Source organism: Moschus berezovskii, chromosome 8, assembly GCF_049115385.1.
Source record: "Moschus berezovskii isolate FMDL1 chromosome 8, NW_MosBer_1.0, whole genome shotgun sequence".
NCBI classification, from domain to species: Eukaryota; Metazoa; Chordata; class Mammalia; order Artiodactyla; family Moschidae; genus Moschus; species Moschus berezovskii.
In genome coordinates, this window is record NC_142467.1 from 34,302,255 (window position 1) to 34,317,011 (window position 14,757).

The window sequence follows — 14,757 nt, forward strand, 5'->3', positions numbered from 1 at the left end:
TCTCATTTAAATGGAAATCACAATGTATACCTTATGATGAAGCTGTGAAAATTAAATCAGGTCATTTGTGATAAAGAATTCAAAGTGAAGCAACTGGTATAATTATCATTACCATAAATTCACTATAGAAAAAGTTACATATAATAATACTCATTTCAAAAGGATGGTAGACAATATTCCATTTTGTTGTGTCAAATGGAAAGGTAGCATAATGCTATTGAGGGCAGAGAAGTAGGAGCCATCCACTCTGGGGGCAAGCAATAAAAAACATTGTTTATAGGGAATTTAAAAGGATAATATTACTAACTAAAACAGGCTGTATTTTATTATCATCATATGCTAGAAACTCTAAATAATATTCCTACTGAGGTAGACTGTTTCCACTGCTTTCACTTGCCTTGGTGCTCTACCGGTAGCAAACTGGTAGTATATTTTATAATTGTTCTCTACCTTTAAACTTTAATTTTAGTTACATAAATTCTCATGATCATTTGTGGTGTGTTGGTGGAGAAGGCAATGGCACCCTACTCCAGTACTCTTGCCTGGAGAGTCCCATGGATGGAGGAGCTTGGTAGGCTGCAGTCCATGGGGTCGCAAAGAGTCGGACACGACTGAGCAACTTCACTTTCACTTTTTCCTTTCATGCTTTGGAGAAGGAAATGGCAACCCACTCCAGTGTTCTTGCCTGGAGAATCCCAGGGACTGCGGAGCCTGGTGGGCTTCCGTCTGTGGGCTCGCACAGAGTCGGACACGACTGAAGAGACTTAGCAGCAGCAGCAGCAGTTAAAACAAGGAGTAAATAATTGGCTTATATAAATTCAAAAGTATTTTATTTTTGAACATTTCAACAGACATCTTGAATTCCTTTAATCCTAATGAAACAATCATTGTTCTATTGGATTTTAAATTTGTTAATAAATGGAATATACTTTTTCTAAGTGCAAAAACAATATAATATTGAAAAATTTCAAACTTCAAAACTGACAATTCTCTCAATCTGAAACTACTTCATACAGTTGAATTTGATTTATCTCCTTCTTAGAAAGCAAGAAATTCCATATTTGACCTCTCACATATTTCTTGTATAATCTTCAAAGTTTCTGCCTTAGTTTAATATGCACTGTATGTCTGACTTAAAAGGTCTCCCCAGTCAAAATGTATTCCTTAAGAAAAACACACTGCCAGAGAATGACCTTCATAGTAAAATGTATAGAGTGTTTTTAAGAAATAAAATAAATATATTCTTTGTCAAAAATGCTGGGGAGAACAGAAGTAATATCCTAACATTTTACAAAATAATATACATACATGTTTCTTTTTCAATCTTACAATTATAAAAAAAATTTATTTAACATTTAATGGAAATTTTACTATCCTGCCTTGAGGGATGTATATGCAGAACAATTATGAACTTAAACTGGAGTAACAGAGTTATTATGCCACATATTCTATCATTTTTCAGAACATTCAGGCAAGAATTGGGAGAATTAAATATCTCTAAAACTATGTCTGTAAAACAAGGTAATCTACTTGAATCATCATGTCACTGGAGCTCTAATCTATGAAACTTTATAGCAGTTCAAATTTAAATATCCCCATGGTAGTGTTTGTATATCTCTGCATAATTTACTTCTTATTTGTCTGTGAACAGATGTGGATATGCTCTGTTTAAACGAATGAAAATGGTAAGGGTAATAAATATTATCATATTCTTCCTCAACACCCACATTATACTTCATTTTTATGCTGCCTTTACATTTAAAATCCTCAAATATAATTCCCCAAACTATATTTTTCCTGCTACTTTAATAACATATGCTTATTTAACTGTCTCTTTTTGACTATGCTTTATTTGAAGGTTGTCCTCATTTTGTCAAAAACATATCAACAAGGGAGTTTAAAAACATATACTTATAACCAATATAAATTCCACCTTATCCCAAGAGTAAATTCTTTTTTTGTATTATTTACTATTCTAGAACTTAAAATATCACTGTTTGGGAATTTTTTTTAATGGAAAGATTATTAAATAATCAACAAGATGTTTTTTATAAATTGCTTTTATCTAAAATGTAGTTTCACAGACTAAAAAACATTATAATCTGGTTCAAATCTATGTTGCTGGACATTTAGAAGCACATGATCATTATGTAGGCTATATGTCCATTTCATTTTGATAAGGATTTATACTATTAGAAACAAAAAACCTTGTGTTTTATTTTAACAATTACCATGTGAATAATTATCATAACTATGGTCCTAATGCATCAAAGTAGAGAACCTAATGTCAAACTTCATATTCTTTTGAAAACTATAGTGCAAGGAACACTAAGAAATGTCACCATAATGTTAGAAAAGAGAGGCATTTTCTCTTGCATTTGGGAAAGAATCAATAAGTATTTTACTTTGTTTTTTTTTTCTTTCATATATGTCTTTTTACGTTAATTTTTCACTGGAGGAAAATTACAATGCTGTGATAGTTTCTGCCATACAGCAATGCAAATCACCGTAATTATACATATATCACCTCCCTTTTGAGCCTTCCTCTCTTCCGCTACATCCCACCACTCTAGTTCATCACAGAGCTCCTGACTGGGCTTGCTATGTTAGAGAGCAACTTCTCAACAGCTACCTATTTTACACACGATAGTGTATATATGTCTATGCTGCTTTCTCCATTTGCCCCACTCTCTCTTAATGCACCATGTCCATGAGTCTGTTCACTGTGTCTGCATCTCTATTCCTTCCCTGCAGATAGGTTCATTAATACTATTTTCCTAGATTCCATATATATGTGTGAATATACAGTATTTGTTTTTCTCTTTTTGACTTCATTCATTCTGTAAAACAGATTCTAGGTTCATCCACCTCACTAGATCTGACTCCATCTGTCAGTGGATATATATATTGCCTCGCTAGTATTTGTCTTTTGTTGCTACATTTCAAGATACCGTTAATGAGTATAGGGTGGATACATATGAAGCACAGTTTTGTAGGAAGTTAATACAAGCATGCAGATGATTGCAAGACAGACCAGGTAATGTGTCTATAGGAGAGGACAAGGAGTGTTGGGGTTCAAAGGAAGGAGAGAGTTTGTGAAGCACATGGAAGGGCACTTTTTGAAGGGAACATTCAAATGTAGATAAGCATTTGGCATGTGAAGATATAGAGAAAGAAAGTGGCAAAGAGCAGGAAGATTGGGAAAATAAAGAATGCTGGGGATTGGTGGAGTGGTTCTGTGTGTATGTATTTGTGTATGTATGTGCTTGCTTGTGTATGCATGTATGTGTGTGGGTGTGTGTGTGCTGGAGTAGACAAGAGAGATGATTCTTGTACGCACAGGATGGTCTACACATTTTGAAATTAAAAAAAAATTAAAAATAAATTAAGTTAAAAAATCTAGGATTTAAAACAAATAGTGCTACAAATTAAAATAACTGTTATGTATCATAACTATTCACAGTATGTCAAGAACAGTTTGGCACATCGAGCTGTGAAATAAACAACTTAATCTGCTAGTTATGTACAATTCTTAAATTTTATTTGTGTTTACATTATTATCTGTCCTTTTTACTTCCTCTTCTCAAGAAAAACATTTTGGAAAGCGTGGGAATGAATGTGCTACATGCATTAGTTCACACTGAATTTTTTAAAAGCAAATCATTCACAAACTTAAGGTTTTAATTACAATTGATAACTAATCATAGATGATATACTTCACAACCAATTATAGTATGCGAGTCTCCTAAAATACTCTGGAGGCCAGAGACAATGAGGACTAACTAGAGATTTCATTGTCTCTAAGATTAAGTAATGGAGAAGGCAATGGCACCCCACTCCAGTACTCTTGCCTGGAAAATCCCATGGACGGGGGAGCCTGGTGGGCTGCCCATCTATGGGGTCACACAGAGTCAGACACGACTGAGTGACTTCACTTTCACTTTCCTGCATTGGAGAAGGAAACGGCAACCCACTCCAGTGTTCTTTCTTGCCTGGAGAGTCCCAGTGACGGGGGAGCCTGGTGGGCTGCCCGTCTATGGGGTCGCACAGAGTCGGACACGACTGACGTGACTTAGCAGCAACAGCAAGATTAAGTAAAACAATGGAAATTGTGCTTTGGATATACAGCTTTGACTTTGTGTAAAATGAATTGGATTAAAGAGAGTTTGGCAATCTAAATAGAGAAGTTGAAATTTAAAAAAAAAGGCTGATAGCAATGGACATATTAATAGAAAAGAGGAAGGTATACAAGTATGACTATATATGGAAAGTACAAGAACAGTCCATTAATGACAGGTAAGGATAAAGAAGTTTCTGAGAGTAGATTGCTGACAGGATGGTAGTGAACAGAAATAAGGCAGTTAGAAATAGCAGATAGCTGGATCATATCCAGTGTTAGATAAATGAATAGTATAGAGACCAAGATGGCCGACTGACAGGATAACATTTAATTTTGAATCTGGAGAGAGAAATGTAACTATAACTGGGAGGTAATAGCTATAGAAATAGATTAAAGGAGCAGCAAATAATAAACAAAGAAGAAAGATGAGGACTAATTATTAATCTAAAGTATTTTTATCTAAGTAATGCATCTATTCAGAACAAAGAGAAAGAGGAAGGAAAGGATATTAAAGGAACTTTGGGAAAGAAAAGAACAAGCATGGGATAATTCAAAATAATCCAAAGTGAAATAAATGTAGGATGAATGAAGAAGGAAATCTATCAAAAGCTCAAAGGTTATAGAAATTGTGCTGTGAGAAAAAAGTCATCATATTTATCAATTTGGTGGTAACCACAATACATGAAAGATCTCATAGCACATAATAACTGAGCATAATCGATGTGCCAGAAGTTGTACTAGAGCCTGAAGTTATAAGTATACGGATAAATAAAGAAGATGTAATAATAAATAATCCAAATAGGAAAAGGAGTACGTCAAGGTTGTATATTTTCACCCTACTTATTTAACTTATATGCAGAGTACATCATGAGGAACGCTGGGCTGGAAGAAGCACAAGCTGGAATCAAGATTGCCGGGAGAAATATCAATAACCTCAGATATGCAGATGACACCACCCTTTTGGCAGAAAGTGAAGAGGAACTCAAAAGCCCTTTGATGAAAGTGAAAGAGGAGAGTGAAAAGTTTGGTTTGAAGCTCAACATTCAGAAAACAAAGATCATGGCATCTAGTCCCATCACTTCATGGGAAATAGATGGGGAAACAGTGGAAACAGTGTCAGACTTTATTATTTTGGGCTCCAAAATCACTGCGGATGCTGATTGCAGCCATGAAATTAAAAGACGCTTACTCCTTGGAAGGAAAGTTATGACCAGCCTAGATAGCATATTAAAAAGCAGAGACATTACTTTGCCAACCAAGGTCCGTCTAGTCAAGGCTATGGTTTTTCCCGTGGTCATGTATGGATGTGAGAGTTGGACTGTGAAGAAAGCTGATCGCCGAAGAATTGATGCTTTTGAACTGTGGTGTTGGAGAAGACTCTTGAGAGTTCCTTGGACTGCAAGGAAATCCAACCAATCCATTCTAAAGGAGATCTGTCCTGGGTGTTCACTGGAAGGACTGATGCTAAAGTTGAAACTGCAATACTTTGGCCACCTCATGCGATGAGTTGACTCACTGGAAAAGAGTCTGATGCTAGGAGGGATTGGGGGTAGGAGGAGACGGGAACGTCAGAGAATGAGATGGCTGGATGGCATCACTGACTCGATGGACACGAGTTTGAGTGAACTCCGGGAGTTGGTGATGGACAGGGAGGCCTGGCGTGCTGTGATTCATGGGGTCGCAAAGAGTCGGACACGACTAAGCTACTGAACTGAACTGAACTGAATAATAAATAAAGATGACGGACTTTTACACTCATGGTTTTTAAGTCACAGAAATAATGGAAAATAAGAAACTATTATGAAGTGAATAAAAGGCAAAGACATTAAAAAGGATGTTTATATTACAAGAAAGAGTGGTAAAAAGATCTGTAGAATGAATATACCTTTGTTTTTCTAGGTGTATGTATGATGATATTAAAATAGCTTTCTTTTCTCTTAAACAAAACTAATTATCTAGTTGTTAGGGTGCTTTTTTGTTGCTCAGTCCTGTCCAACTCTTTGCGACCACATGGACTGCAGCACGCCAGGCTTCCCTGTTCTTTACCATCTGCCAGAGCTGTTCAAACTCATATACATCAAGTTGGTGATGACATCCAACCATCTCATCTTTCATTCCCTTCTCCTTCTGCCTTCAGATTTTCCCAACAGCAAGAGTCTTTTCCAATGTTGGTTCTTTGCAACATGTGGCCAAAGTATTGGCTTCAGGTTCACCATCAAACCTTCCAATGAATATTCAGTATTGATTTCCTTTAGGATTGGCTGGCTTGATCTCCTTGTAGGCCAAAGGACTCATAAGAGTCTTCTCCAGCACCACAGTTCAAAAGCATCAATTTTTTGGTGTTCAACCTTATTTATGGTCCAACTTTCCTGTCCATACACGACTACTGGAAAAAAAAATGACTACACAGACCTTTGTCTATAAAGTAATATCTCTGCTTTTTAATACTCTATCTAAATTGGTCATAGCTTTTATTCCAAGGAGCAAGTGTCTTTTAATTTCATGATTGCCATCACCATCCACAGTGAAACTGGAACCGGAGAAAATAAAGTCTGTCACCATTTCCATTTTGCCCATCTATTTGCCAGAAAGTGATGGGACTGGTTGCCATGATCTTCGTTTTTTGAATGTTGAGTTTTAAGCCAGTTTTTTCACTCTCCTCTTTCACCTCCATCAAGAGGCTCTTCAGTTCTTCTTCATTTTCTGCCATAAGGGTGGTATCATCCGCATATCTGAGGTTATTGATATTTCTCCCACCATTCTTGATTCTAGCTTTTGCTTCATCCAGCCTGGCATTCCACATGATATACTCTGCACATAAGTTAAATAAGCAGAGTGACCATATACAGCCTTGATGTACTCCTTTCCCAGTTTTGAACCAATCTGTTATTCCATGTCTGGTTATAACTACTGCTTATTGATCTTCTTACAGCTCATAAGATAGGGCTCTTACTTATGTATATATACTACATGCATGCCATGCAATCAGAACCAGCTACATAATATGTGAGGTCCACTGAAAAATAAAATGTGAATCCCCCTGTTAAAACAATATTAAGAATTTTAAGACACTGATAATAGAATATTAAAACAAGCATAGGGTCCTCTTGGATATAAAATTCCATACATGCTTGTTGCTGTTCAGTCACTAAGTCGTGTCTGGCTCTTTGTGACCCTATGAACTGCAGCACACCAGGCTTCTCTGTCCTTCATCATCTCCCTGGATTTTCTCAAACTCATCTCCATTCTGTCAGTGATGCCATCCAATCATCTCATTCTCTGTTGCCCCTTCTCCTCTTGCCCTTAATTTTTTCCAGCATCAGAGTCTTGTCCAATGAGTCAGTACTTCACATCTGGTGGCCAAACTATTGGAGTTTCGGTATCAGTCCTTCTAATGAATATTCAGGGTTCAGTGTCCCAACTCTTTATATCAAGCTAAACTCATCTCTCCTCCAAGTCTTCTACTCGAATATTGCTTTATGCCTCTCACTGATTGTTTCCCCAGTCTTCCAGTTTCTCAAAGCCAATAAGTTAATAACTGACTGAATGAATGAAATTATTTTAAAATTTATTCTCATTTTACATCACTTTCTAATTTATGACACTTAGGTTCTAAATTTTAAATGCATACAGAATCTGAACCAGTCTTAGTATAGCCACTGTTCCCACACTGTACTGAGCCACCATCATCTCACCCCCAGATTACTACAATTGTTTTTTTTTTTTTATTGAAGGCTAATTGCTTTACAGAATTTTATTATTTTCTGTCAAACCTCAACATAAATCATCCATCAGTTCAGTTCAGTTCAGTCCCATAGTCGTGTCTGACTCTTTGCAACCCCATGAATCACAGCACGCCAGGCCTCCCTGTCTCCCTTTTGAACCTCCCTCCCACCTCCCTCCCACCTCCCTCCCACCCATCTAGGTTGATACAGAGTCCCTGTTTGACTTCCCTGAGACATCAACAAATTCCCATTGGCTATCTAATTTACATATGGTAATGTAAGTTTCCATGTTACTCTTTCCATATATCTCACCCTCTCCTCCCCTCTCCCCTGGTCTATAAGTCTATTCTCTATGTCTGTTTCTCCATTGCTGACCTGTAAATAAATTCTTCAGTATCATTTTTCTAGATTCCGTGTATGTGTGTCAGAATATGATATTCATCTTTTTCTTTCTGCCTCACTTCACTCTGTATAAAGGTTCTAGGTTCATCTACCTCATCAGAACTGACTCAAATGTGTTCCTTTTTATGGCTGAGTGATATTCCATTGTGTGTATATACCACAACTTCTTTATCCATTCATCTGTCGATGGACATCTAGGTTGCTTCCATGTTCTAGCTATCGTAAATAGTACTGCAATGAACAATGGAATACATATGTCTTTCTCAATTCTGGTTTCCTCAGGGAAACCAAAATTGCCTAGGAGTGGGATTGCTGGGTCATATGGTGGTTTTATTCCTAGTTTTTTGAGGAATCTCCATACTGTCTTCCGTAGTGGCTGTATCAATTGACATTACCACCAATAGTGCAAGAACATTCCCTTTTCTCCCCATCCTCTCCAGCATTTATTGTTTGCAGACTTTTTGGTGAGGGTCATTTTGACCAGTGTGAGGTGATATCTCATTGTGATTTTGATTTGCATTCTCTAGTAATGAGTGATGTTGAGCATCTTTTCACGTATCTGGTAGCCATCTGTGTGTCTTCTTTGGATAAATGTCTGTTTAGGACTTTTTCCCACTTTTTGATTAGGTTGTTTGTTTTTCTGGCATTCGCTTCTTAACTGAGCTCCTTGCTCCTACCTTTGCTCTCTTCAATCTATCCTCAACAGAATAGCCTAGATGATTCCATTAAAGACAAACTTAGATGAATTCACTCCTCAAAACCCAAAATGGGCCCCTAGGCATCTCATCATAAGAAACAGAATCCATAAAATCCCCTCAAATTTCTATGAGATCTGACCTCTTGTTACTTTCTCTCTTCTTCTACTACTCTCTAGTTATCCCCCATTCTGTCTAGCCATGCTTCTTACCCCCTTAACAGTTTTGTTAGATCTCATTTTCTCTATTAGGCCAATCTTGATGGACTGAAGTAAAACTGCCACAACTCCTTGGCTTTCATCTCCTCACACTTAATCTCCCTTCCTCTGCTCTAGTTTTTCAAACCCTCATTACCTGGTAAGTGCCACATAATTTATTAGGTTTTCTTTTTGCTTCTCTTCCTCCAATAACATGAAAGCACCTTCCATGGTGGCTCAGTAGTGAAGAACCCACTTGCTAATGCAGTAGCCACAGATTTGATCCCTGGGTTGGGAAGATTCCCTGGTGTAGGAAATGGCAACCCACTCCAGTATTCTTGCCTGAAAAATCCCATGGGCAGAGGAACCTAGTGGGCTACAGTCTATTGGGTCACAAGAACCGGACAGGCTTTAGCAACTAAACAACAGTAAAAACAACGGCTAGGACATAGATCTTTATTCCCTTCTACAACTGAAGCGTCTAACACAGCATGTGGCATATAGTAGGCAGTAAATAAATAATCATTGAATGAATGGATAAATAAATACATGAAGAAACTAGAAGCTCACTACAGAGCTGAAAACTGTATCAAAGTATTATACATTGAGCAACGATGAATAAATCTTGTCAAACCCTGAAAACTCTATAATAAGCAATAAGACATAACTAAAAATATTCTACTTTACTAAGTGGTATTTATAATGATGGTGGTCATAAAATATATACTTATTGGAGGATAACAAGTAAATTTAATTTAGTTCTATGTTAGATGTTTTTCACTGTCCTTTAATTTCTAATAACAAATATCAACAAATGTATCTCCTTATGGGTATTATTTTTAACATTTAAATTTCTGACCTCCAAAATAGTAGGAATTGATTAACATTTAAAAACATGGAAATGTGAAGAGAATGAGAAATTTAATGATTGCACCTCATAACTCAGAGCTTATGACTCAGCTTCAAAATATCATATAAAGGCTTTAGACTTCAGATAATCTACTCAAAATCTATGTTCTTGCCCCTGGGTTGGCAAATAAGGAAAAGTATATAAGTAACTCAATTTAATCTCAATCAAAGATCCAGTAATCATTGGAGTTGTATGCAAATAAACAATTAGAAGAGAATCCCATAATCTCTAATCATTTTTATTTAGGCAACAATATTAGAAGCCAAGTACACATTGTTTAAATGTCATTTCCCCCTGATTTGCTATCATTCACTATGTGCTATTATTTGAAAATGTGAATTGTGAGGTTGAGAAGGATGGGAAGCAGCATAATGCAATGTTTTTGAAAATATACAGTTAGAGATGATACTACTAGAATGATTCCTTTAAAAATATAAATTTTATTATGTCATGACTGTTGCAAATCCTCCTCTTTGTATAGGTCAAAGCCAAAGTCCTCACAATCCTCAGCACTATGTGATTAGATCCACCCTACCTGAGATCTGTATCTACCGCCTTCTTTTTCATCTCACCTACCAGCCTCTTTACTGTTCCTTCAGCCCCAGAAAGACTGGGTCCTTTTCTTTTTTAATTTTTGTTTTTAGTCCTTTGTTTTTAATTGGAGCATAATTACTTAACAAAGCTATAACAAAGTCTCTGCCATATATTGACATGAATCACCCATAGTTATATATATGTTGCCTCCTCCTCTTAAACCATTTTCCCACTTTCCTCCCTGTCCCATCCATCTAGGTTGTCAGAGACCTCTGGCTTTGGGTTCAGTGTGTCATACAGCAAATTCCTACTGGCTATCTAATTTACATATGGCAATGTATATGTTTCAACGCTATTCTCTCAAATAACCCCAACTTCTCCCCCACTGTGTCCAAAAGTCTGTTCTCTATGCCTGCATCTCTGTTGCTGCCATGTAGGTAGGTTCATCAGTACAATCTTTCTAGATTCTATATCTATGCATTCAGTTCAGTCACTCAGTTGTTTCCGACTCTTTGTGAGCCATGGACTGCAGCACGCCAGGCTTCTCTCTTTCACCAACTCCCAGAGTTTGCTCAAACTCATGTCCATTGAGTCGGTGATGCCATCGAACCATCTCATCCTCTCTCATCCCCTTTTCCTCCTGCCTTCAGTCTTGACCAGCATCAGGGTCTTTTCCAATGAGTCAGTTCTTTGCATTAGATGGCCAAAGTATTGGAGTTTCAGCTTCAGCATCAGTCCTTCCAATGAATATTCAGGAATGATTTCCTTTAGGATGGTAGTTTGATCTCTGAGTAGTCCAAGGAACTCTCAAGAGTCTTCTCCAACACCACAGTTCAAAAGCATCAATTCTTTGGCCCTCAGCTCTCTTTACAGTCCAACTCTCACATCCATACATGACTACTGGAAAAACCATAGCTTTGACTAGATGGATCTTTGTTGGCAAAGTAATGTCTCTGCTTTTTAATATGCTGTCTAGGTTGGGCATAGCTTTTCTTCCAAGAAGCAAGCATCTTTTTTTATTTTTTATTTTTTATTGGAGGCTAATTATTTTACAATATTATATTGGTTGGTTTTGCCATACATTGACATGAATCCACCCCAGGTATACATGAGTTCCCTTTCCTGAATCCCCCACCCACTTACCTCCTCTCCTTATCCTCTCTCTGGGTCACCCCCATGCACCAGCCCCAAGCATCCTGTATCATGCGTTGAACCTGGACTGGTGATTTGTTTCACATATGATAATATACATGTTTCAATGCCTCTTTTAATTTCATGGCTGCAGTCACCATCTGCAGTGATTTTGGAGGCCAAGAAAATAAAGTCTGTCATGGTTTCCATTGTTTCCCTATCTATTTTCCATGAAGTGGTGGGACCAGATGCCATGATCTTCATTTTTTGAATGTTGAGTTTTAAGCCAGCTTTTTCACTCTTCTCTTTCATTTTCATTAAGAAGGTCTTTAGTTCCTCTTCACTTTCTGCCATAAGGGTGGTACCATCGTCATATCTGAGGTTACTGATATTTCTCCCAGCAATCTTCATTCCAGCTTGTGCTTCATGCAGCCTAGCATTTTGCATGATGTACTCTGCATATACGTTAAATAAGCAGGGTGACAATATATGTCTTGACGTAATTCTTTCCCAATTTGGAAGCAGTCTGTTATTCCATGTCTGGTTCTAACTGTTGCTTCTTGACCTGAATATAGATTTCTCAGGAGGCAGGAGAGGTGGTCTGGTATGCCCATCTCTTGAAGGATTTTCCACAGTGTGTTGTGATCTACACAGTCAAGGCTTTGGTAAATCAATAAAGCAGAAAGAGAGATTTTTCTGGAATTCTCACTTTTTCTATGATCCATTGGATGTTGGCAATTTGATCTCTGGTTCCTCTGCTTTCTCTAAATCCAGTTTGAACATCTAGAAACGTGTGGTTCATGTACTGTTGAAGCCTGGTTTGGAGAATTTTGAGCATTACTTTGCTAGCGTGTGAGATGAATGCAATTGTGCAGTAGTTTGAACATTCTTTGGCATTCCCCTTCTTTGGGATTAGAGTGAAAACTGACCTCTTCCAGTCCTGTTGCCAATGAAGAGTTTTCCAAATTTGCTGGCATATTAAGTGCAGCATTTAACAGCATCATCTCTAGGATTTGAAATAGCTCAATTGAAATTCCATCACCTCTACTAGCTTTATTCGTAGTTCTGCTTCCTAAGGCTCACTTGACTTTGTATTCCAGAATGTCTGGCTCTAGGTGAGTGATCACACCATCATGGTTATCTTGGTCATGAAGATCTTTTTTGTATAGTTCTTCTGTGTATTCTTGCCACCTCTTCTTAATATCTTCTGCTTCTGTTAGGTCCATACCATTTCTGTCCTTTATTGAACCCATTTTTGCATGAAATGTTTCCTGGGTATCTCTAATTTTCTTGAAGAGATCTCTAGTCTTCCCCATTCTGTTGTTTTCCTTGTTTCTTTGCATTGATCACTGAGGAAGTCTTTCTTATCTCTCCTTGCTATTCTTTGGAACTCTGCATTCAAATCGTTATATCTTTCCTTTTCTCCTTTACCTTTCACTTCTCTTCTTTTCTCAGCTATTTGTAAGGACTCCTCAGACAGCCATGTTGCCTTTTTGTATTTCTTTTTCTTGGGGATAGTCTTGATCACTGCCTCCTGTATAATGTCACGAACGTCTGTCCACAGTTCTTCAGGAACTCTCTCAGATCTAATCCCTTGAATCTATTTGTCACTTATAGTGTATAATCATAAGGTAGGTCATACCTGACTGATCTGATAGATTTCCCTAATTTCTTCAAGTTAGGTCTGAATTTGGCAATAAGGAGTTCATGATCTGAGCCACAGTCAGCTCCTGGTCTTGTTTTTGCTGACTGTATAGAGCCTCTCCTTCTTTGGTTGCAAAGAATATAATCAATCTGATTTCAGGATTGATCATCTGGTGATGTCACATGTAGTGTCTTCTCTTGTGTTGTTGAAAGAGGGTGTTTGCTATATAAGCATTAATATATGATATTTGTTTTTTTCACTTTCTGACTTAGTTTACTTTGTATAATGGGCTCTAGGTTCATCCACCTCATTAGCACCACCTGAAATGTATTCCATTTTATATCTAATATTACATTGCGTATATGTACCACAAATTCTTTACCCCTTCATCTGTTGATGGACATCTAGGTTGCTTCCATGTCCTAGCTATTATAAATAGTGTTACAGTGAACATTGTGGTACAGATGTGTTTTTCAATTATGCTGTCCTCAGGATATATGCCAAGTAGTGGTATTGTTGGGTCATATGGTAGATTTGTTCCTATTTGTTAAGGAATCTCCAGAGTGTCTGTATCAAGTTTCATTGCCACCAACAGTGCAAGAGGGTTCCCTTTTCTCCACACCTTCTCCAGCATTTATTCTTTGTGGACATTTTGGTAATGGCCATTCTGACTGGTGTGAGATGATACCTCATTGCAGTTTTGATTTGAGTTTTCTAATAATGAGTACTGCTCAGCATTTTCCTTTGTTTTTTAGCCATATATATGTCATTTTTGGAGAAATGTCTCTTTATGTCTTCTACCTACTCACTAGCATCCTTTTGATAATGGTTCCTGTTCCCAGAATGTGCCTGGTAACTCCGCACCATACTTCAAGTCTTTGCTCAGTCATCATCATATTGATGTTTATGTGTTTATAATAGAAACATATAAACATACATTTAAAACTAACCAGCCTTGTGCTTAGTGATAAAACCTTAGAAAATCCCTGACAAAGTAAAAATAAAACAAAAAAGTCCACCATCATCACTATTACCATAAACTACAATGGAAGTGCTACCCAATAAAACTGTGTATGCTCATGTACACATATGCACATACGTACACACATCTGTGTATTTATTTTATTACTTGAAGATATAATTTACTTAAAACCCAGCAATATAATTCAAAAGATTTCTAGGAAGATGATCATTTAAATGAAGCTCCGTCCCATCGCTCAGTCGTGTCTGACTCTTTGCAACCCCGTGGACTATAGTCTACCAGGCTTCTCCGTCCATGGGATTCTCCAGGCAAGAATACTGGAGTGGGTTACCGTTTCCTTCTCCAGGAGATCTTCCCAACCCAGGGATCGAACCCGGGTCTCCCACATTGGAAGCAGATGCTTTAACCTCTGAGCC